This window comes from Antechinus flavipes, chromosome 3 (assembly GCF_016432865.1).
Source record: "Antechinus flavipes isolate AdamAnt ecotype Samford, QLD, Australia chromosome 3, AdamAnt_v2, whole genome shotgun sequence".
NCBI lineage: Eukaryota > Metazoa > Chordata > Mammalia > Dasyuromorphia > Dasyuridae > Antechinus > Antechinus flavipes.
This window is the reverse complement of record NC_067400.1, coordinates 25,897,858-25,920,596: the sequence shown is the minus strand read 5'-3', so window position 1 is coordinate 25,920,596 and position 22,739 is coordinate 25,897,858. Positions and strand designations below refer to the sequence as shown.

At 37.8% G+C, this 22,739-nt stretch overlaps 1 protein-coding gene across 5 annotated transcripts in view; it reads left to right on the top strand.

Annotated features, from left to right (window-relative positions):
- Positions 1 to 22,739, top strand: part of GOLIM4 (golgi integral membrane protein 4) — a 101,562-nt gene that overhangs the window by 26,414 nt on the left and 52,409 nt on the right. The window lies entirely within an intron of this gene.

The window sequence follows — 22,739 nt, the reverse complement described above, 5'->3', positions numbered from 1 at the left end:
CAGTTTGAGAGCCCTTTGGGTATAGTTCCATATTGTTCTCCAGAATGGTTGGATCATTTCACAATTCCACCAACAATGTATTAGTGTCTCAGTTTTCCCACCTCCCCTCCAAAATTCATCATTATCCTTTCCTATCATCTTAGCCAATCTGAGAGGTGTATAGTGGTAACTCAGAGTTGTCTTAATTTGCATTTCTCTGCTCAATAGTGATTTTAGAACATTTTTTACCTAACTAGAAATGGTTATAATTTCTTCATCTGCAAATTGTCTTCATAACCTTTGACCATTTATCAATTGGACAATGGCATATATAAAAGATAAATTTTTCTAGTATTGGGGTAGGGAAGCGCCTTTCTGGATCATCCTGTTCAAACCTCTCATTTTGTGGGGAGACCAGTGATTTCGTCCTTTGTGAAACTTCCTTATATGTGTGGATGGCCTTTCTGGTGGCTGGAAGCCTTTGTACCTTAGCTAGGGCCTACAAATATTAAGTGGCTTGTCCAGGCTGACAGAGTCAGTTAATGGCAGAAAAAACACTTGAATCCAGGTCTTACTGATTCTTGAGCTTATCTTCTTTTCATTATGCCATACTTTATCTCTCCCATTTTACAATTTAGGATACTGAGGTGCCAAAGGAAAAGATACTGAAAACTGACTTATTCATATGGGAAAGAAACCATTCATTGGTCAATGGAATCAGAATCTTGGAGAAGCATTTTTGGTTTTGTTTTTGTTTTGTTGTTGTTGTTTTTTTTTTTTTTTATTTTTTTTTAAATTAAAAAAAAATGAAGGAGCTACACTTATGTTAACATTGAATATATAAATGATTGTAGTTAGATTTCCTTCATTATAGTATTGAGAAACTTACCACATGTTATTTGTAGACATTTAAAAATGATTTTATTTGTTGAATGACTCTAAAAATTGGTGATTTAACTTTCCCTAACCAAATGATAGGGAGTCTGGGTAGTCTGCAATAAATAACATCTGGCATTTATGTGCATTTTTACAGACTGTGAACGTCGACTGTTTCTCAAAAAACCTCTGAGGTAGGTACTTCAGGTCTTAGTGTCATTGCAGATGAAGAATATGGTTATTAAAGGTCTTGTCCATGATCCCATCTGAGCAGCAGAGGGCAAATTTAGACTTTGGTTTTTCCTGATCTCGCGGGCAGCACACATTGTCAACACGGGGGACCAGGAGTGTTAAATCCATGCCTTGCTCTCATAACAGCTGCTTTGGGCCCCATTCCAACATCTGTATAATGAGACTGGATTAGAGAATCTGAAGTTTCTTCAAGTTCTGTCCTAATTCTTTGGAAAGTAGTACTAGAATGGTTTGTCATGAATATGTGCAAGAGCCATCAAAAAGTTAATGGGAGATGAGTGAACTCCAACATGATTCTGCCCTATGTAAATATAGAAACACACCCACTTATTATTTACAAAGAAAACTTTATTTTTTTTTGTTTTGTTTTTATTATAGCTTTTTATTTACAAGATATATGCATGGGTAATTTTTCAGCATTGACAATTGCAAAACCTTTTGTCCCAACTTTTCCCCTCCTTCCCCCCATTCCCTCCCCCAGATGGCAGATTGACCAATACATGTTAAATATGTTAAAGTATAAGTTAAATACAATATATGTATACATGTCCAAACGCTTATTTTGCTATACAAAAAGAATCGGACACAAAGAAAACTTTAAATGAGATGTTGTAAATCAAACTGGATTTTGACAAATGGTCGAAAATTTTCATTATAGATCATTTCACTAAAATTGGATTCACTTTATTGGAGTCATAGTCTGTGGCCTAGTCAAAGTCAGCCACCAAAGTACCCTTGTGAGCTTTGGGAAGATATATATGCCTCAGTTTCCTCATCTAGAAAATGAAAGATTGGATTTGATGACCTATTAAAAAAAAGTCCTGTAAGCTCTGAGATTCTATGATTCAGTTCAAAGGAGAGATGCAAAAATGAGCCTAAGAGATGGCCTGAGACTTAATTACCTTCTGTCTTTATGCTTCTATTATTGCAGGTTTAACATGAAGCAGTTAATGCCCAGCTGTGAAATTCTAACAAGGGCTCCTTATAAACATTTTCTTGGAAAAGCAGGCTATAACGTACCTCACTCACCAGGAGAATGTCCAATGGCCCAAGATCAGCTCTGGTTATGTGATTATTGATTATTTAGAAGGAAAGCAATCCCCTTGATAATGTTCATCAAGAGTATTGAAGGAAATAGCCATGAAGCTCCATCTTGGGTCATTGCATAAAATCTTTGTTACCAAAAGGAGCTGCCCTTATTCCATTAAAATACTCTGAAATGACATTGTAGAAAAATTTGATAGTGATGTTCCCCAGTCCAGTGATTTACTATAAACTCATTCCGTCTGGAAAGGCTGGCTGGTGTAGGATATTAGAAAAAGCATTGGAGTCACAGTGAAAAGATCTGGTCCCAAATCCTGTCCCTGAAATTTACCAGTTGTGTGACATTGGGCAACTCCCATTACTTCCCTCCATTTTAGGTTCTTCATCCAAAAACCAGGAAGAATAATATCTGTGCCTCCCACATGACTGAGTGCTTGTGAGTCTTCTCAGAGGAGAGGGCAGAGGACTCTGTAAATGTGAATGATTTTCAAGTAGCCATCAGCAGAAATCCCCTTGCCCTGGGAGGCTTGTTGTAGATTAATACCCTTCTTAATGGACACATTGGTCAATCTCCTGATGTGGAGTGTCTGTGATTTTAACTATGCCTCTCTTTTACACACTGTATATTTGTGGGCTCTTATCTGTGGGTTTTGTAGTTTTGGGATAGTTGTCAGAGCTTGCGACCTTCAAAACTGGGAATCACCTATCTGCCATGATGAGACAATCGGGCAAAACTTTAGGAGAGGGTTATTAATACTATCACATTATTATTGTTTTTCTTTATGCCTTGCAAAGGCAGTCAGAATCCACCCTAGTTAGCCTGTTCCCAATTCACCATGTTTCTGTCCTCCTACCTTCTTGCTATGGCTCACTGTTATACTCTTCCCCTTTCTCCTTGTCCATGTTTCTCTCTTTAATCATTAATAAAAACTCCACACTAACACTTTTTGAAAGAACATGACCATCCATTGTCTTATGATTCTACTTATCCCTTTGACTTCCTAGGAGACCTTGGAATAATGGCATGAGTGCTGAATTTGGGAATCGTGGGAATCACGGGGATTGAATTTGAATTTCAGCTCTGTCACTTACTTCCTCTGTGATCTTTGAAATCCCTAAACCTATTCATTCATTTATTTATTAAAAACATCAATCACATTTTAAGTTCCAAACTATCTTCTTCCTTTCTTCTTTCACTGGTCACTTGTCACCAGTTGACACGAGAGATAGATAGGTAGATAGATAGATACATACATACATAGGCAGACTTAGATGCAGATACATCTAAATATGTATGTAAAAGCTTCATATCCATACTTAATCACTTCTTTCTCTAAATGTGGATAGCATCTTCCTTCATAAGTCTTTTGTAGTTATTGGAATATTTATAATACTCAGAACAACTTTAGTCATTTACAGTTGTTCTTGGAACAATATTGCTGTTACTCTATACAACATTTTCTTCATCGTGTTTATTTCAATATTTCATGTATTTCAATGTTTTTCTAAAACCAACTTGCTCATTATTTCTTACAGTATATTCTTACTAATATTCCATCGTGATCATATGCTACAATACGATCAGCCATTTCCCAATTGATGGGCCTCCTTTTAACAGAGTCACAGTAAATATTTTAGAACATTCATGTTCTTTTGCTTTTTTTCTGCTCACTTTGGGAACCAGACCTAATGGTGGTATTGCTAGGTAAAACATACAGTTTTAGAAATCTTTGGGCATGATAGGCCTAAGTTTAAAATGAGATCCCACATTAGATGAACTTTGAGGACCTTCTCACTGTCCCTCTGTTTTTCCATGATCTCCTTCTCCTGGGCCTCCACTTTCATATTTATTGCCTTTCTTAATGAGAATGTGAACCTCTTAGCATATGACACCTGGTATATGGTACCCACTTAATAAATTGTAGTTGGCTGACTGAATTGCTTTCAGTATTTTTATCCCCAGCACATAGCATAGTGCTTATCACACCATCAGTATTTAATAAATGTTTATTCCTTCATCCATTCCTTCACATTCTTATCAGTGAAGTTCAGATAGAAATAGTCCTAAGGACAGGATGTTGTTCTGTTCTTCTTTTCAGTTTAATGATCTGTGTCTCTTGCCAAGGTAGGTTCACTGTTGCCTTTGTGAAGCTGAATAAAAGTATGAGGATGTACGCTCAAATCTGTAGTCTCCCTGAGAGTGCCTCTGGAATGATTCCAGGGCAGGCTAAATGACAGAAATGAAATGCTCTCTCCTTCTTCCCACATGACCTTAGTTAACTCTTCTAGGGCCTTATGTTTGGAGAGCCTTAAATATTCCACATCCTTCTGCTGGGAGAAGATATTGTTCCTAAGTGTTATTATTCTAATGATTAATTTAGTAAACGTTAAGTGCCTACTATCCTTGGTGTTAGAGATAGATAAAAATAAAAAGCTTTTTTTTTTTTCCCAAGGAGCTCATATTTTACCAAGAGGTGGGAGAAGAGAATGTTCTGTATGTAAATAATGGCCAACAAATTTGGGAGGTGGCAGAGCATTACCCCTTGGAGATAGCAGGATGACTTCTTGCAGGAGACATAGTACCTGAGCTAAACCTTAAAGAAACCTAAGGATTACATGTGGGGAGGTGAGTAGGTGGAACCAAGTGGAGTGTATTCCTGGCTTTTGATTGGCCAGGGACCTGTGAGGTTGGGAAGGTAGCTAATCTGAGCAAAACCTACTTGCAGAGGTTGGGGGGTGTGGCTAAGGTGATGTGATCAAGACTCCACAGTAGTTGCTTGTAAACTGCAGATGGATCCACACTGACACAGTGATTTCTCTTCTACAATCCAAGTGGCTTCTGGGATTCTCCAGTAGTTAAGTAGACTGAAGACTTGGACAGATAATTCTCAAAAGAAGAATTGAAAAATAATGAGAGCCACATGAAAGAATGCTCCAGATTACTAACCAGGGAAATGTAAAACAAACAAAAATCTTGAGGTTTCATTCTATCCCCAGCAACTTGGCAATTATGGCAAACAATCAGGGCAGTTCATGATGAGGGAGCTGTGGAAAAAATGGGGATGGATACATTAGAGCCTTGTCTGAGCTGTGAATCAGGCTAGACAATTTGCAGTGACGCAAATCTAGTGACTAAAACATTCGTGCCCTTTGAGGCAGAGACTCCGTTACTGGATTCATAACCCAAGAAAGCTACAAATAAGGCCTCAGAATCATCAAAATGTTTGCTGTGGATCTATTGGTGATAGCAAAGAATTGGAAACAAAGTTGGTGACCACCTGCTGGGTGTGGCTAAAGAAAGTGTGGTTCACAAATATAAGGAAATATTGCTGTGGTGTTAGATATGATTATGTAATGAACAGGGAGAAGCAAGCAAAGATCTACATGAACTAATGCAGAGAGAAGTAAGCAAAGCTAAGGAGACAATGACTACAACAATAGAGACTGAAAGGATAACCATTCATACCTAAAATAAATCAGAAGTGAATGTCACAAAATTATAAAGAACCATCATGACTCATGAGAAGAAATAGGAGAAGATACTGCCATGTTTTTCCTTTGTAGAGGTGCAAGGTCCACGAGTATTGCATAATGCACATTTTTGGTGAATTAATCAATTATGCTTTTTTTTCTTTTTATTAAAAGATACTATTATATGGGGTGGCTCTTGGGGGGAAAGAAATCCTAAAGGAAATTATTTTAAAATATTTTTTTGAAATACATTAATAAAAACTTATTTTTTTCCAAAAAAAAAGTTAAAAACAAAACCAAAATACACAAAGGAAAAAAAAATAACTCGGTTGAAGCATCACTTCCTATGTGAAGTCTAACTTGGCTCCCTGCCAGAGACTCCTGTTCTCTTTTATTCTTACTCTATTACTTTGGTCGAATTTGGTTCTGTTTTCATTTGGCTTTGTTCCTCTAATTGGATCTATTTTCTTGAGGGCAGGGACTGTTCTTGTGGCTCTATGTAGCTAGCACATTGTAGAAACTTACTTAATATGTGTATGAACAAAGTAAAACCAGTGGATTTTTATGTGATAGGACTGCTGGCCAATTGACTCAATTTTTTTATTCACATTTCAACATATGGAAACATTTATGAATGGGAACTGTACTTGTAAACCTCTTGGGAATTCACAGAATCCGCATTTGAGGGAATCTAAGGTATGTCTCCTTAGTTCCACAAAAGTCAGGTAGTAGGTAGGTCTATTGAGAATCATTAACCTATCCTGGGAGCTCACTGAGCCTTTAGCACTACTGTTCTCTGAAGAGTAGTTCCAAATGTAAATGAGGTATGTAATGGGCCCACAGAGGACTTTAATAACTTCCTAAATTTATTCCTTGTTGCATGAACAGAACTCTGCTGATCACACAAGAGCAACCTTTGACTTCCTGGTCCTGCTCTTGGAAGTGGTTGGACTCTACCAATCATGTGCTGAGCATCTTCCTGAGGCCTACAGGCTCCATAAAATATGGGATTTATACCTGATGTCTCTTCTAGTTTGAAAATTTACTGGAGGAAGCAAGGAAAAATTTCCCCTTCTGGGAAAAGAAAAAAAAAAAAAACAGAAACAGAAAGTAATGGGAACCCTGACTCTTTTGTTCTGAAAAAGGAGATTCCACTGGGAGGGAAGAGCCCCCAGGTTCTATCCCAACTCTACTGGTGACAGATAAACCCAAGGAGCCTGCATTTGGAAATAGTAGGCTGACATCTTTTGTGACTGAGAAAAGTAATAATAATGAATAAATAAAAATAATAGTTGACATTTCTATAGCACTTACTATGTGCTATGTACTATACTAAGCATTTTCACGATTTAGCTTATTTGATCTTCACAACAACCCCCCCCCCCAAAAAAAAGGTGCTGTTCTTATCCCATATTACAGGTGAAGAGACTGAGGACAACAAAGTTTAGATCTTTTAGGGCCTTTTAAAGACAGTTTGAGTTCTGTACTTCTGAAGTATTGCATTTAATTTCAAGGGGCATGTTTTAGGAAAATAAACATTGGAAAGCCAAAGAGCATGCAGGGATCCCCAAGGTTATCAAGTTCATTCAATAGAATGACTGCTTGAAGGTGGGATGTATAGTTTGGAGAAAGGAGATTTAGGAAGCACAAGACATTAGAGCTGTCTTCCAAGTATGGAAAGGCAATCATGTGGAAAAGGGATTAGATATGTTTTATTTGGCTCCAGAAAGCAGAACTCAGTAAGAAGGAAGATCTCTGGCTAAAAACTGAACCTGTCCCAAGTGGAAAGGACTGCCTCTAGAAGTGCTGAGACCTTCAAGCAAAGGCTGGCTGACCCCTTGTCTGGGATCTCTTAGGAGAGTTTTCTTTTGAAGTATCGACTGGGGGAATGGTTGCTGAGATATCCCTGCTTTTCTGAAATTCTGCAACTGCTTCTCAGGGAGATTTTTTTTGAATATCAGTTCTCCTTTTATGATGGAGGAGAGTTAACAATATAGAGTTGAATTTGTTCTGAGATTTGAGCATCAGTAGTATGGGGCAGTGAGCTTCTAGGGAGATGGAATTCTGAACTTGGAGTTGGGAGGATGTGAATTCAAATCATGTCTCTGTGACCATGGGCAAATCACTTTCTCTTCCATTATCTGTGGAATGGGGATAATACCATCTTTTAGAGCTGTTGTGAAATCCATTGAGATAATGGATGTATGATGTTTTGCCAACCTTAAAGTACTATATACATGTTAATCATAGCACCTGTCTCCCAGGATTGTTGGGAGGATCAAATGAGATCATTGTAAATGGCTTAGCACAGTGGCTGGCTCAGAGAAATGTTAACTATAATTACTACTAATACTACTACTACTATTGTTGCTGCTGCTACTATTACTACTACTCCTGTGACTATTACTATTATGCATTTGTTGAATTTGTCAGTATCTAAGATATATGTGTATATATATACACACACATATAATACACACATATATATGTTATTGATGGAGGTCAGTATGTTTTATATAACTTTGAAATATAGGCCCTAGAGAGCCCCATCAAAACTTAAAATGCAATTGGGAAATTGTTTAACAGAGTAAAAGTGCAATAAACCATGAAAAATGTTTAATTTGTAGATTCCTGGTATGTAGCCAGCAGGGATCAGTGGCTATTTAAGTTTGACCCCACTTGCCTGAAGCATTAAGAAATTAGGTGACTCACTCAGGATCACACAGCTATGAAATGAAATTTGAATCCAAGATCTTCCTGACTTTAGCCCAACATCTGTTTATTATATTCTGTTCCCTCTCCAGCAATGGTATGGTCTGTATGATTATAGTAACTAGATTTTCTGATGTCCACATATTTTTATGTTATAACTCAGATATGGTGGATAATTTTAAAAAATTGAACTCTTGCATTTATTAATATAAGAAATGATTAATCTGAGGAAACTCCCTGTCTAAATACAGGTCACTGCCTTCTCTGTAACTTAGATAACTTCCTGAAGGAGAGATTAAGTGATTTTCCCAGAGTCACTGAGCCAAGGCTGTCAGAGGTTGGTCTTGAATCCCAAATCCTCCTGGATTCCCTAAGTTGAGCAATCACTACTGCACCCTTAATGTTAGTTGAGCTCAGTATAAGCCATGGAAGTACAACGAAAGGCAAAAAAGTCTCTGATCCCAAAGAGTGCAGAATTTCCCAGCTCTTGCTCCCTCAATAACAAATAATCTAAAATGGAAAGGAAAATAAGACTGAAAAAAATAAATCAGTTCCTTCCCACTGCTTCCATTCTCCTGGAGGTGGTCATCTGGATAGAATTTCTGATGGAAACTGACTCTCTTGGGCTCAGCCTTAGGAGTAGATGCACCTCAGGTTCCCTCCTTGCAAGAGTATGATCTTTTGGTTAGTCAAAAATTAACAGAGAAGAAAATTATTATTATTATTATTATTATTATTTGGGGGGTTTCCAGTTGATTGGAAGCTTCCATACGATTTCAATTTCATCAGTCAAAATTAATTCAAAACATTAGATGACCCGTTTGTAATCATGTAGTGCAGAAATGTATTTCACCTAAAGAATTGAGTATGTGAAGGTTTCAGTGGAATAAGCACTCTGTATTACTCATAAGCTGCTCTTGCCCTTATGCATTCAAATTTCAAATTCTCAAAGCAACTTCAAGAAAATGCAGATGACAAGGGCAGTCTGGCACTGGGCTAATGTGTGCTGCTTCTTACGCTGGCAAAAAGAAGCCTTCTGTCTTTTTACATTAAGCAATATGGCAAGGGGCCCCCTTGGGTTTGGGCAAGAAAAGCAGCAAAGTATTTTGGAAACGTTCCTTTACCAGCAGTGGATATGGGAATAGTAAAGGGAAGCACAGACCTATTTTCAGAATGTCTGTTCAGAAAACAATATGGCTCTGAAAAGGAAATCATTTTAGAACCCAGGCTTTGGAGAGGGGCCTTTTGGGTTGCTCTGTTTTCTTACTTGTAGTTATAAGAGAGCAATTTTATCAAAATAAAGAAAGCTAACTTTAAACAAAAATTCTTCCATGCATATTCTTTCCCAATCCCTTCCCCTCATAGTGTGTACTCTCTCCCTGCCATATCTCCATATCTCTGTCTCTTTCTGATTTTTAATCTTGATCTCTCCCCCTCTCTGATTCCCTTTTTCTATCTCTCTCTATGTCTGTTGTTGTTGTTGTTGTTTTTTTCTTTCTCTCTTCCTCCTTCCTCCCTCAGCAAGACCTTCTTATAGTCCAGCCCCATTCTAATGTGCAGCAAGCTTTAACCTAATCAGTTTCTGATGATGTGCCCCTTATTAGGCAGCCTGGTGCCCCCATATTAAAGATAAAATTAGAGAGGGCCTTGCTGTAACCATTTCCCTAACTTAAGCTGGAAGGAACCCCTTCTGTAACATCCCAGACAAGAGGTCAGCCAGCCTTGGCTTGAGGATCCCCAAAGGAGGCCAACCGCCTCTTGTCCCCTGAGGCAATCCATTCCACTTGGGAACAGCTCAAATTGTTAAACAAGGTTTCCTTTCACCCTCCTGCTCTAAGTTCTGCCTCCTCAGGGCCAAGTAAAACACATCTAATCCCCTTTCACTTCATCATTTTCCTGCACTTAAAGACAGGGCTTATGTCCTTTCCACCTTAGATCTTCTCTCCTCTATGTTGAAAATCCTCCCTTCTAGTCAGACCTCCTATGGCATGACCTTGCTGCCCCTTGCCACCATGCTTGTCTCTTTCCCTTGGTCTCCAGTAATGACACCAACTTTTTGGATGAAAAATCAAATTATAAATAGGTCTAGAAATGACTTAAAATTCCAGCTCAGAGAATGCTAGTTAGATTTGAAAGTGACCTTTATATCACCCTGCTCCCTGCTCCCTTTGCTCCCTTTGCTCTCTCTCTTTTTCTGTCTGTTTCTCTCTCTTTCTCTTTCTCTTTGGGTCTTTTTCTTTCTCTCTTCTCTCTCTCCACATGTATACATACACACATACTTATGTATTTTACATATAAGGAAATTGAGTCTGAAATAGAATGTTCAAAGCTTGTTCAAAGTCAACCCCCCAGTCTATAAGAGATGAGTGACTAGAGTCTATTTTCCCAGCTTTTAATTCAGGGCTGGTTCTGGGACACTTTTCATTTGGAGCTATTATTTGAAGTTGTGGAACAGGACAGAACATTCTCAGAACTCTTTTCTAGATATAAAGGTGTTAAGGTGAAGTATTTTCTTGAGCCTTTTAATTTTGAGGGCATTATTTGTCATACAAATCTCTGAGACTTTGACATAAGTCTTGGCCCTAATTTTATCCCTCCAGTCACAGAGCTGGATACTTTGACACCTCGTGTGTGGGGATGATTTACTGGGCTCTGCCAAAATCACTGCTGGCATTTACTTTTAGCCCCAAGATGGTATTTTGGAGCCTCAGAGAGAAAGTGTTGATGAGAGAAGTTTTGGATTCGAAGATACTGTTAGTGAGCACTCGGTGCTATCCTCATTAAGGAAACCGATGTAAGAAAAAAATTTAATATTTGTATAAAGTAGTAAAATTGTTAATTCACATATACAGTTTGTTAGTAACAAGGATTAATTACTCCATCTTATTTTAGACAAGTTAAGGAAGTAATCACAAAAATGCCTTCTTTAAAAATAGTAACTAAAAGTCAGCACATTTCAATGGATTTTTTTTTTTTGGTTACTACATCAAAATATATTTGAAGAAGGTGATAAAGGCTGAATAGGCAAAAATGCTTCAACATCTGGCATCCAAGAGATCAAGTATCTTGTTCAGGAAATGCCAAGAAGGCCAGGGTCAGTGTAAGAGAAGAGGAGGAAAAGTAAAAAAAAATGAGAAATAATCAAGGAAGAGGAATCTGGAGGTGATGGAGCTACTAGAATTTGAGTTCGAGTCAGACTTGGCCTTTAGGAAAATTATTTTAACAGTTATATGGAGGATGGACTGAAGAGATCTGAGACAGGAAGAGCAACTGACAGGCAGTTGCTATAGTTCAAATCTTAAGAGGTGAGGATCCAGACCAGCAGGGTGGCAGTGTCAAAGGAGAAAAGGGGACATATCCCCTTTTCAAATTCAGAGGTGAAATCAATAGACTTTGGCACCAGATTGAATAAGGAAACAGAATAAGGAAAAATAAGATTTGAGATGTGTCAGACACATGGCCTGATGTGATCTACCAAACTCCTCCGTGCAGTTCAAAGCAACTAAAATGTTATTGGGAAATATTTAATGACATAAATAAAAACACCACAAAAGAGATTAAATTTCACATGTGGTTTATAAGTCAATATTATTTCACAGGGATATTTATCTACAGTACAGTGACCCCATTTATTTTAATTTGACAATGCTCACCTAGAAAATAATGGGGAAATTTGGAAGATGGAAAGGTTTTCATTTATTTATTTATTTATTTTTGTTGTTGTTGTTGTTTTTGGAAAGATACTGAGTTCTAATTGTTGAGTTTAAGATAGAGAAGCAGTGGGAGATTTGAGGGGGAGAGAGAGAGGTTAGGACTAGATAAGAAGATTTGAGAATCATCCATGTAGAGATCATGATTAAATCTATGGGAACTGATGAGATCACCAAGTGTAGTTGGAGAAGCGACTTTTGTATTCCTATTTTCTATAATTTAAAAAATGGTAGCAATATTATCTGTGTTTCTGCAGTGAAAAATTTGAAATATGCTTAGTTCACTTAAGTTAATCTTTTTTCTTTCCCTATTCCCATTTACACTATTGATTCTAATTTCTTTACCTTTTGAAACTTCATAGTTGCTGTTCCACACATGTCTGTGGATTATCTCCCTTTTACCCCTATTTTAAATGGATTTACAAAATTACTGTTTTCCCTTTTTCTGATTACTCTTAATACTCATGTCTTCTCTCTCTCTCTCTCTCTCTCTCTTTCTCTCTCTCTCTCTCTCTCTCTCTCTCTCTCTCTCTCTCTCTCTCTCTCTCTCTCCCCCTTTTTCTCTCTCCCCCCCTCTCTCTATATATATCAGTCATTGTACTTTATTTAACATTTAATTCCCCCCCACTTTAACAATGATTTATTTTGTCTCCTTCCCTCTCCTCCAGTGGAAAATAAAACCAAATCTTTGTATCAAATATGCACAGTTAAGCAAAGCAAATTCCCACATTGGCTATGCCCAAAAATACATCTCTCATTCTGCAACATGAGTCTATCACCTACCTTTCTGTCCACATATGGATAGCAGAGTTTATTATTGGTTCTATAAAATTGTGGCCGGTCATTGCATCAGTCAGAATTCTGAAAGTCTTTTCTATCTATGCATCTTTACAGTGGTGTTATTAGGAAAATCATTCTCCTATTTCTGCTCAGTTCACACCGCATCAGTTCACATGAAATTTTGCAAAGTATCGCAGAAACCATCCCTTATACATTTCTAAGAAATGGTAGTATGCCATGAGATTCTCATACCATAATTATTCAGCTGTTTTCCACTTCTCTGATTTTTGTAAGAATTACTGTGGGTATTTTGACATGTCTGGGCCCTCTTTTTCCTTTTCTTTCTTTTCTTCTTTCTTTCATTTTCCCTTTCCTCTTTCTTTAATTTTTTTGGGGGTATAGACAGCTGTTTGGGGAACCAACTCAGATCAGCTAACAATTACATTTTCAGTGTGATCATTTACACTCCAGAAACAAATTAAGAGTTGATATATTGTTTTGTTGTTTAACTGTGTATAACTTAACTAAATTAAGAAACTGTTTAGAGAAAATTTAATAATGTAAATTAAATTTAAAACTGTGTCAAGCCTAAACTTCCTCCCCCTAGAGATAATCATTAAACATTTGCCAGTCCATCTTTGAATATAGGACTAGTAGTGATATTGATCAAACTACTTCCTGGCCTTAATCTGGACTCTGTTTTTTCTTCTCCAGTCATTCTTGTACTCAACTCTTTCAGTTTTCTCTTCAAGAAACAAGCTTTTATTGGGTCATCCCTAAATATTATTCAATGGCTTCACATTGTTTCCTGAATAAAAAGCCATACTCATGAGTAGGAGGTTATGGACTTCTAATGTCTGGTATTCACCAATAGTTCCACAATGGTAGTCTTTCTCTAAGGAGATGAGATAGAGAAACCTACCGCCTCAATCCTGTTGTTTGGACTTTTCTATCTTAATCCTACCTTCTCTTTGAAGGTCCCATCTAAAAAAATTCACAGGAATTCAGAATAACTGAAGAGAAAAACCATTCTGAATTGTCTGGGATTTTTAAAAGAAGTCAAATTTTATACCCTGATTATGGAATCACATGAACTAACAAAAGGTTGCAAAGACTGATAAGAAATATATATAAAGAATTATTTGTAATTAGCACCTGTGTAGTTAAATGAGTGCTGTTAGGGGAATTTCAAAGTGCCTGGAATGATTGGTTTTAGCTTCCCGGGCATCTGGCTTTATGGTACTCCTGCACATATCCCTCCCCTATCCCATATAATCCTGGGGTGAATGTCAGTCTAATCCGTGTTCAGAAAATTAAAAAGTAAGTAGTAGATCTCTGAATTTTTTTAGTGACTAATGAAACTCCCAGTTCTAATTGTTTCTAACCTCTCTTTACTCCCTGTTACTAGCAAAACTAATATTCCATTGGTTTATGAAAATTCTTCAAGTACACACACTCACACACACACAAATCTGTTCATTCTAAGTTTCCAGGTCTTCCCTTATCTAACAGTCATTCAATCAGCCAATATGTATGGAGTATCTGGCACCAGAATCACTTGGTGCTGTCAAGAATGAAACAATAGGAAGAACGGTTGGTTGGGCTTTGTTTTTTTGAGGTGTCTGCCTATACATACTCTATTCCTGCTTCTCTCAAGGGGCCTCCTTGTCCTATGAAGGAAAGTAGACAGAATACAGCAAAGAAATCAGGGTTTTAGAAGGGATTGCATTTTTTTGTTTGCTGGCTGTTTTTCACTTTTGCTGCTGCCAGGTATAGATGATAAAGGCAAGAATGTTGTATTGTTCTATCTAGCTAAATGCTGGCCCTCACTTTGCCTTTCTGTCTCCTCATTCATCTCTGAAATGACCTTCCTTGCCAAGCCCCCACAGCTAATTAACCATTATAGACTTGTGGAACAGGAAGGAAACTTGGCTTAGGACAACCCCTATCATTTTAAAGATGAGGAAACAGGTGTTAGGGAGGTCATGTGACTCATCTACATTAGTGGCAGAATTATAATAATTCAGGTCTTGTTCCTTGCTCCCCTCTTTTCCCCTTTCCACTGGGCAGGGTTACTTAAAAAAAATTCATAAAACAAAATGAGCATTCCCATTACAGAATACACTAAAAAATATGATTGCACATGAGACTGTAAACCTACCATGTACAACTTGCTCTTAGTTATCACATAAATTAATTCCTTCCTCCCTCCCTTCTTTCCCTCCCTCCATCCATCCCTTCTTCTTTTCTTCCCTCCCTCTCTCTCTCCCTCTCTTTCTCCCTTCTTCCCTCCCTCTCTTCTTCCCTCCCTTTCTTCCTTTCCTTCCTCCATCCCTTCCTCCCTTCTTCCCTCCCTCTCTCCCTCCCTCTCTCCATGATTTTTTGATATCATCAGAGATCTTATTTCTTCTTGAGTTCTTTACCCAGCTGTCCCTTCTGCCTCTATGTCCAGACCCCATCACCTAAGAACCAGTTAGATATTTACCAGTGGATAGTAGATAGTTCTTTAGTGTGAAGAACAAACAAGGTCTCATATTTATAGCTCAGGGAAAAACAACTAAGCACATTCATTAAAGAGCTCTGTTTACATTGCCTAAGAAAACCAATTATTTGCTGAACTAAGTGTTCTTAGTTAGATTTTCTGGAGTAAGTAGTAATATGTTTGCATTGTCCCTTCTTCTGAGAGCCTTGGAGGACCCTAAGGAAACTAATTCTTATACTAACAATTTATAAACAAGCATCATGTGATCAGCCAACAACTAATTATCATTCACTGGTTAACATGACTGAAATTAAATGAATGTTGCTTAGTTGAGAGATGTTGTTGTTTAGTCGTGTCTAACTTCCTGGCTTTATTTGGAGTTTTCTTGGCAAAGATACTAGGAGTTATTGTCCATTTCCTTCTCCAGATCATTTTACAAATGAGGAAATTAAGGCAAACAGGATGAAGTGACTTGCTCAGGATCACACAGATGATAAGTGCTCTGAGGTCAGATTTGAACTTGGGAACATGAATGTTGGTGACTCCAGGCATAGAAGTCTATCTGCTAGGCCACCTAGCTGCCCATTTAGTTGAGAATAGAGAGGATAAGATGAAGGAATTGGGGATTTGTGATTCCAAAGGTGAATTTAGGAAGGAGTCATGGAAACAGACTTTCCTTTCAATAGCTACCACACAAGAAAAAAATATGATTAAACTTGAACCTCATGGCCCCTAAAGGCGGAGTTAGGAGCAGTGAGTACAAATTACATAAGTATTTAGGTATGAAGTCAGGAAATTTTTCCTAAGCTATAGAACTAACCCATTGTGGAATGGGTTGTTTTGAAAGGTAGTGAGTTCCCTAGTCCTGGAGATCTTCAAGCAGAAATGTACCAAGACCATTTTCTGGCCTTAGAGTAGGGAAGATTCTTATTTGGAAGCCATTTGGACAAGATGGTCACTTAGATCCATTCCGGCTCTGAAACTATGTGACTGTGTTAAACTTGGACATTTTATTTTGAGCCAGAATCCCTTCGTAAGCCCACGGTTGCATATGATATCACTTCCTATTAAGTCTCCCTGAATTGTGAGCCAAATTTTCCATTATCAGCTCCCGTTCCCATCTCTTCACTTATTTATTTGTTAGTACTTGAATGTCTTAGAAAGACATTTATAATAATTAGATGACTTATATCAGATCACTCCACATTAAAGTAGATGTATGAAAGGTGATCAACACCAAGTTCTGTAGCCTTTGTTCATTTGTTCCTCTGCTGTCCTCATCAGCCACCCCTGGCTGCTTGATCCCCGTGCTTTTTACCCTTAGCTCACTGATTTTAACAAACATTTTGCAGAGAGTGGGATGGGGAAGCTCTTAAGAATTTTGTGAGACTCTGATCCAAGACAATTCCAAAAATGATTCAAGACATTTCCAAAGGACTCATGATGAAAAATGCTATCCACCTCCAGAGAAAGAACTGGTGGAGTACACATGCAGATCCAAAGATACTATTTTTTATTTTATTTATTTTTTTTGTGTAGCTTTTGGTTTTGGTCTGTTTTCTTTCAGTACGTTACAAATATGGAAATGGTTTGTATGATAGCTAATGTATAAGCTGTAGCAGAATGCCTACCGTCTCAGAGAGTGGAGAAGACAGAGAATTTGGAATTCATTTTTTTTAAAGTGTTGAAATTGGGTTTTTGTGTGTTTAATAAGAAAAAATAATTTTTAAAAAGAGAATCTTTGTGTAGCACAGAGCCTGAGCCCTGATGGGAACAGTGGATTGATTTTTCATGACTTTTGCAGCAAATGGTTCATTCTTTGTTGCTCAGACAGTGTGGATAATGTCAGTTTCTTTCCCTTCTCTTAGAGGGAGCTTTGTTAGCCACCACTGTTGCCCACACATTTAAGGAGACTTCTTTAAAAGCAGCACTTAGTTCAGAAAGCCAACTCTCACACTATTAACTTGTTCTTGAAAGAATCAGGACTTCTAGATTCTTGGTACCAGTGCTCTTCTCTGAGGCTGATTTCTTCTCCAATGACTTTGTGGTGAAGAGTAGATCTCAAGAACTTTTCCGAGCATAGCTTTATTTCTCAAAGTTGGGGGGAAGATAGGCAGAATAGATTGGTCATTACTGCCCTCCCCCCAGATCCTTATGCATCTCTTCTATATCCTTTCTCAGAGTCTTTCTTCATTCTCATTCATTTTCTCTCTCTTCTCTCTGTCTGTCTCTCTTTCTCTATCTCTCTTTCTCTGTCTCTGTATCTCTGTGTCTGTCTCTGTCTCTCTCTTCCCCTCCCTCCTTCTGTCTCTGTGTTTCAGTGTCTCTGTTTCAGTGTCTCTCTCTGTCCCTCTTTCATTTTCCTTCTTTTCACTGTTATGTCACAAAACGCTTTCCAGGAATGCTGCCCAAACATTTTCAAAATGAAATTTATAAATACTTGAAAGGTCAAGCGCCCCCAACATTTCTCAAGCCTTTACCTTTAGCCTGTACACTTCTGTGTCCCCTTTTCCCCCTCCCCCAAACCCTGCTATGTGCCAAACACTATCAGTACAATTATTTAAAACGGATTCTGGTCACATTGTCAGACTTGGCCTTTGTATGGTTTACAAGTAAGTTGCTATAGCTTCTCCCCCTGTTCCATTTCGTTGGCATCAGTATTAGAACCTCAACCCCCTTGTCTGTTCTTTCTGAATCCTGAATTATTCAGACTCAGCATCCTCTTCTTTTATGATGGTAAGAGCCCCTAGTGTACACTCCCTTCCACTGCTTTAACCCCTGGTGTCCATGACTATTGCCTGACCCCCAGCCCATTTTGTGTGGTTCATCCTTAGACAGTTCAGGATCCCAACTCTGCATGTGAGTGCCGTCTTGGAGCTGGACAGCATCTCTTAAACACTTGGCCACATTTGAGTAGATGCAGGAGGGCACAGCAAATTACAGCCATGTCCGGGCTTGTCTACACTTGGTTGTTAAGGGAGGAGGGGGTAGAGCACCAGCCATCTACACAGGTTCCTCCTCCTGCAACTGTTCCTTTTCAAATCTATGGTTGGATTTATTCTTTCTTCAGATTCTGTTTACCTCCTGGAACTTGTCTTGGTGTTTGGGATTGGGAACTGGCTGAAGCACTTTCACCTAAACACTCGCTGCTGTTTCCCTGGGTAGGGAGAAGGAAGAAATGGATGCTTTGTACAAAATAACCTTAAAAATACATTTTTAAGTTGGAGCCCAACATGATCTTCATCGCCCTCCAGGGAGATGGGCAGAGATTGATTGATAAATCCTGTTTATGCATAATGAAGATGTTTCATAGAAGTTGGATGACTTCTCCAAGATCTCACAGCTATCGGAGGGCTAAGCTGGGTTCAGACCTTGGGATGATGCTAGCCCCTTCTCCTATGCTCTGTGCCCAGAGAACCTTATAGAACTTCTTTCCAAGCCAGTCATCATCACTAATTCTATAGGTTCCCAGTGCCAACATAGGTGGGGCATTGGATAAAATGCTGGCCTTAAGAGTCAGAGTTCAAATCCCCTCTCACTCTATACTGCCTAGCTTGAGTGAATCTGGATAAATCATTTAACCTTGCCTAGCCTCAGTTTCCTCATCTGTAAAACAGATAATAATATTATTTATTTTGCAAGATTATTGTGGAATTCAAATTAAACAATATATCTGATAGGCTTTGGAAATCTGAAGTCATTATTACTACCACCACCACTCTGCTATTACTCCTACTACTGCCACCCCCCCCCCCACTACTACTACCACTACTATTTTGCTAAGTACTTCATATACAAGAGTGAAACTAAGAACAAGTATTTATTAATGACCAGTTCCTCATGAATTAAGAAAGGTATTCTGGATAGAAATAATAGTCCCTATCTTCAAAGAGCTTCCATTTGCTTGGGGAAAATTAATGATAGATATACAGTATACATGATGATTTGAGGCTAGGAGAGCAGTGTTATCTCAGAGACCTTGGGAAGGGATTCCCCCAGGAAGTGATTTTGTCCATCAGCTGAGCTTTGAAGGAGATTTGGGATGCTAAGAGGCAAGGATGTGGATGTAATGCATTCTAGAAACATGGGGTGGGATCCTAGGAGGGATCCCATTGAATTCTACTCAGGTCCCATTGCACATACAAATGATGATGTTGTGTCAATAAATGCGATTAAAAATGAACCTCTTCTGATAATTATTGTGTCAGTACTTGAGGCCCATGAAAAGAAGGCAGCTTACCTGCAATTATTGCATCTAAAGAGTTTGTTACTCTGTTCATCTGAAGGCCCCTGGCAGTTTTTGATAATAATATCCATAGAGATGAATCCCAGCATTTTTTCAAAAAGTGAATTTAGGTGGAGAATCCCTGGGCCACTGGAAGTCCTCTGTGCAGTATAGTGTGGGGAACAGACTTCCTTAATTATGGGGCATCATGGAGCCTTTTTTTTTTAAAATAAATGTTTATCTGAGCTAATTATTTTGCAACATATACTACTAGAAAAAACCTGTTGTGTTAGAAATTTGGAGCCTAGTGAATAGTGCATTGTCTTACCTGGACAGATATTTCCTTCCCTTTTTTCGCTTCTTTATCAATACTGCTTATTCTAAGGTATTTTGAAGTTTAGGTCTTAAAATGTTGGTGAAATGTTTTCTGATTAAAAGACAGCTCTCATGGAATAGTAGATGTCCAAGAGGAGTCAGAAGAGAGCTGTCTGGTGATCTTTATATCACTTACTTGCTATGTTACCCCATCCATAAACTTTCTGAGCCTCTTTTATGTTTGTTTTTTTTTTTCTCTCATCAGCAAAATGTCTATACTAATAATCTTTCAAATGTAAGGATAAACATAAAATCTGGAGTCAAAGGCCATGGGTTCAGATGTGAACTTTTCTACTTATTGTTTGGGGATTCTTGGGCATTAGTTTCCTCATACATGAGAATGTCATCAATTAAAAATAAGAAGACATAAAATGGTGGAATAAAGGCAGGAACTTGCCTAATCTGTCCCCCGAACTGTGCCAAATTCCTTTAAATAATGACTTTAAACAAATTTTAGAGCCTCAGAATGCCCCCAAAGATGGAGTAGAACATTTTCCACCCAAACAAAACTTAGAAACTCAGCAGAAAAGATTTGGGGTGAGAGTCCAGTGGGAAGTCTCAGTAGAAATCATACCAGCACAATCCAAGCCCCAAACTGGAGATAGCAAAGCAGGACTTTGACACTCTAGCACACTAGATCTTACAGATAGAGAGTTACTGAGACACTCCTAATAGCTCCAGGGCAAAAAAGGGTGTTTGTTATAAGGTCACTAGAAAAATCTCTGAAAACAGCTGAAACTTGGGACAGTGACCCCTCGACCCTGGAAATGGAGCCCAACTTTAACAAAGAGTTAAAAGCCAAGTAATAGAATAGGAAAATGAGCCGACAACAGAAAAAGTGTCTTACCATTGAAAGTTGTTATGGTGACAAGGAAGATGACTACACACAATCAGAAGATGATAAGAAAGTTGAAGATCCTCCATCCAAAGCCTCCAAGGAAAATAAGAATTGGACTCAGGCCATGGAAGTGCTCTAAAGCGATTTTGAAAATCAATTTAGGAACAGAATTGAGTGGTGCAAAAGGAAATACAAAAAAACTAATGAGGAGAAGATGCTTTAAAAAGCAAAACTGGCCAATTGGGAAAAGAGGTATAGAAGTTCACTGAGGAAAATTATTCCTTAAAAATTGGAATTGAGCAAATGGGAACTTAATGACTTCATAAGAAATTAAGAAATTAAATAAAACAAAACCCCCAAAAGTGAAAAGTAAAATAGAAAAAAAGTGATTTCATTGGAAAACCAACTGATCTGGAAAATAGATGAAGGTGAAATAATTTAAAAATTATAGCTCTATCTGAAAGCCATGATCAAAAAAAGAGCTTGGACATCATTTTTCAAGAAATTATCAAACAAAATTGTCCTGATATTCTCGAATCAGAGGGAAAAATAGAAATTAGAAGAATCCACCAATTATCTCCTCCAAAAAATCCTAAAATGAAAACTCCCAGGAATATTATACTCAAATTCTGGAATTCACAAATCAAGGAGAAAATATTGCAAGCATCCAGAAAGAAACAACTCAAGTGTAGTAGAACCACAGTCAGGATAGCACAATATTTAGCAGCTTCTACATTAAGAAGGCTTAGAAAGTGATATTCTGGAGAGCAAGGGAGTAACAATTACAACCAAGAATCATCAACCCAAAAACTGAGAATAAGCCTTCAGAGGAAGACATGATAACTGAAATACAAGCTTTTTAAGCAATCGTGATGAGAAAAGACCAAAGTTGAATTGAAAATTTGATTCCCAAATACAGGACTCTGAAGAAACATAAGGAGGTAATCAGGAAAGTGATATCCTAGGGACTTAATAAGGTTTATCTGTTTACATTTCTATATGGGAAGATGATACTTGTATATAACTCATTAGAATAGTCTCATCATTATGGCTGTTAGGACTATATATAGACAAAGGGCATAGATGTGAGTTGAATATGAAGGGATATCATATTTTTAAAAAAATGATGAAATTAAGGGGTGAGAGAAGAATGTACTAGGAGAAAGGGAAAAGGAGCAATGAAACAGTACAAATTATCTGTCATAAAAAAGAGACAAGAAGAAGCTTTTATAGTGGCAGGATAGAGGGGAGGAGAGAAGGGTAAGTGAGTATTCTCATCAGAACTGACTCAAAGAGGAAATAAATATTGTATACTTAACATGGGTATAGAAATCTATCTTACCCTGCAGGAAAATAGGAGGGGAATGGGATATGGGAAGGGGTGAGGGTAATAAAAGAGAAGGCATATTGAGGAAGGCAGTAGTCAGTACCAAAACACTTTTGAAGAGAGGGTGAAAGGAGAAAGAATAAATTGGGGGGAGGGAGAAATACAGTTAGCAATAGTAATTGAAAAAATAAATTCAAAAAATATTTTTCGATAATGATCATATTTATAAAAAATTAAATAAGAGCCATGCTCCAATTGATAAATGATCAAAAGATATTCTAAAGGGCTATAAATTTGTGCATATTCTTTGACCTAACAACCCTACTACAAGACATGAATGCCAAAAGAGATGTTTTTAAAAAGGAAAATGATCTATATGTACAAAAATATTTATAGCAACTCTTTTCTCTGGACAAAAAAAAAATGCAATTGAGAGGATAGCCATCACTTGGGAAATGGCTCAGTAAAATGCGATGTGTGTTTGTGATGGAATATTATTGTTCTATGGGAAATGATCAGGATGCTCTCGGGAAACAAAAACAAAAACGAATAAACAAACAAAACAAAACAACAATACTGAAGTCCTCCATGAACTCAAGCACAGTAAAATGTACCGTATACAAAGTAAGAACATTGCTCTGGGATGACCAGCTGTAAATGACTTTTCT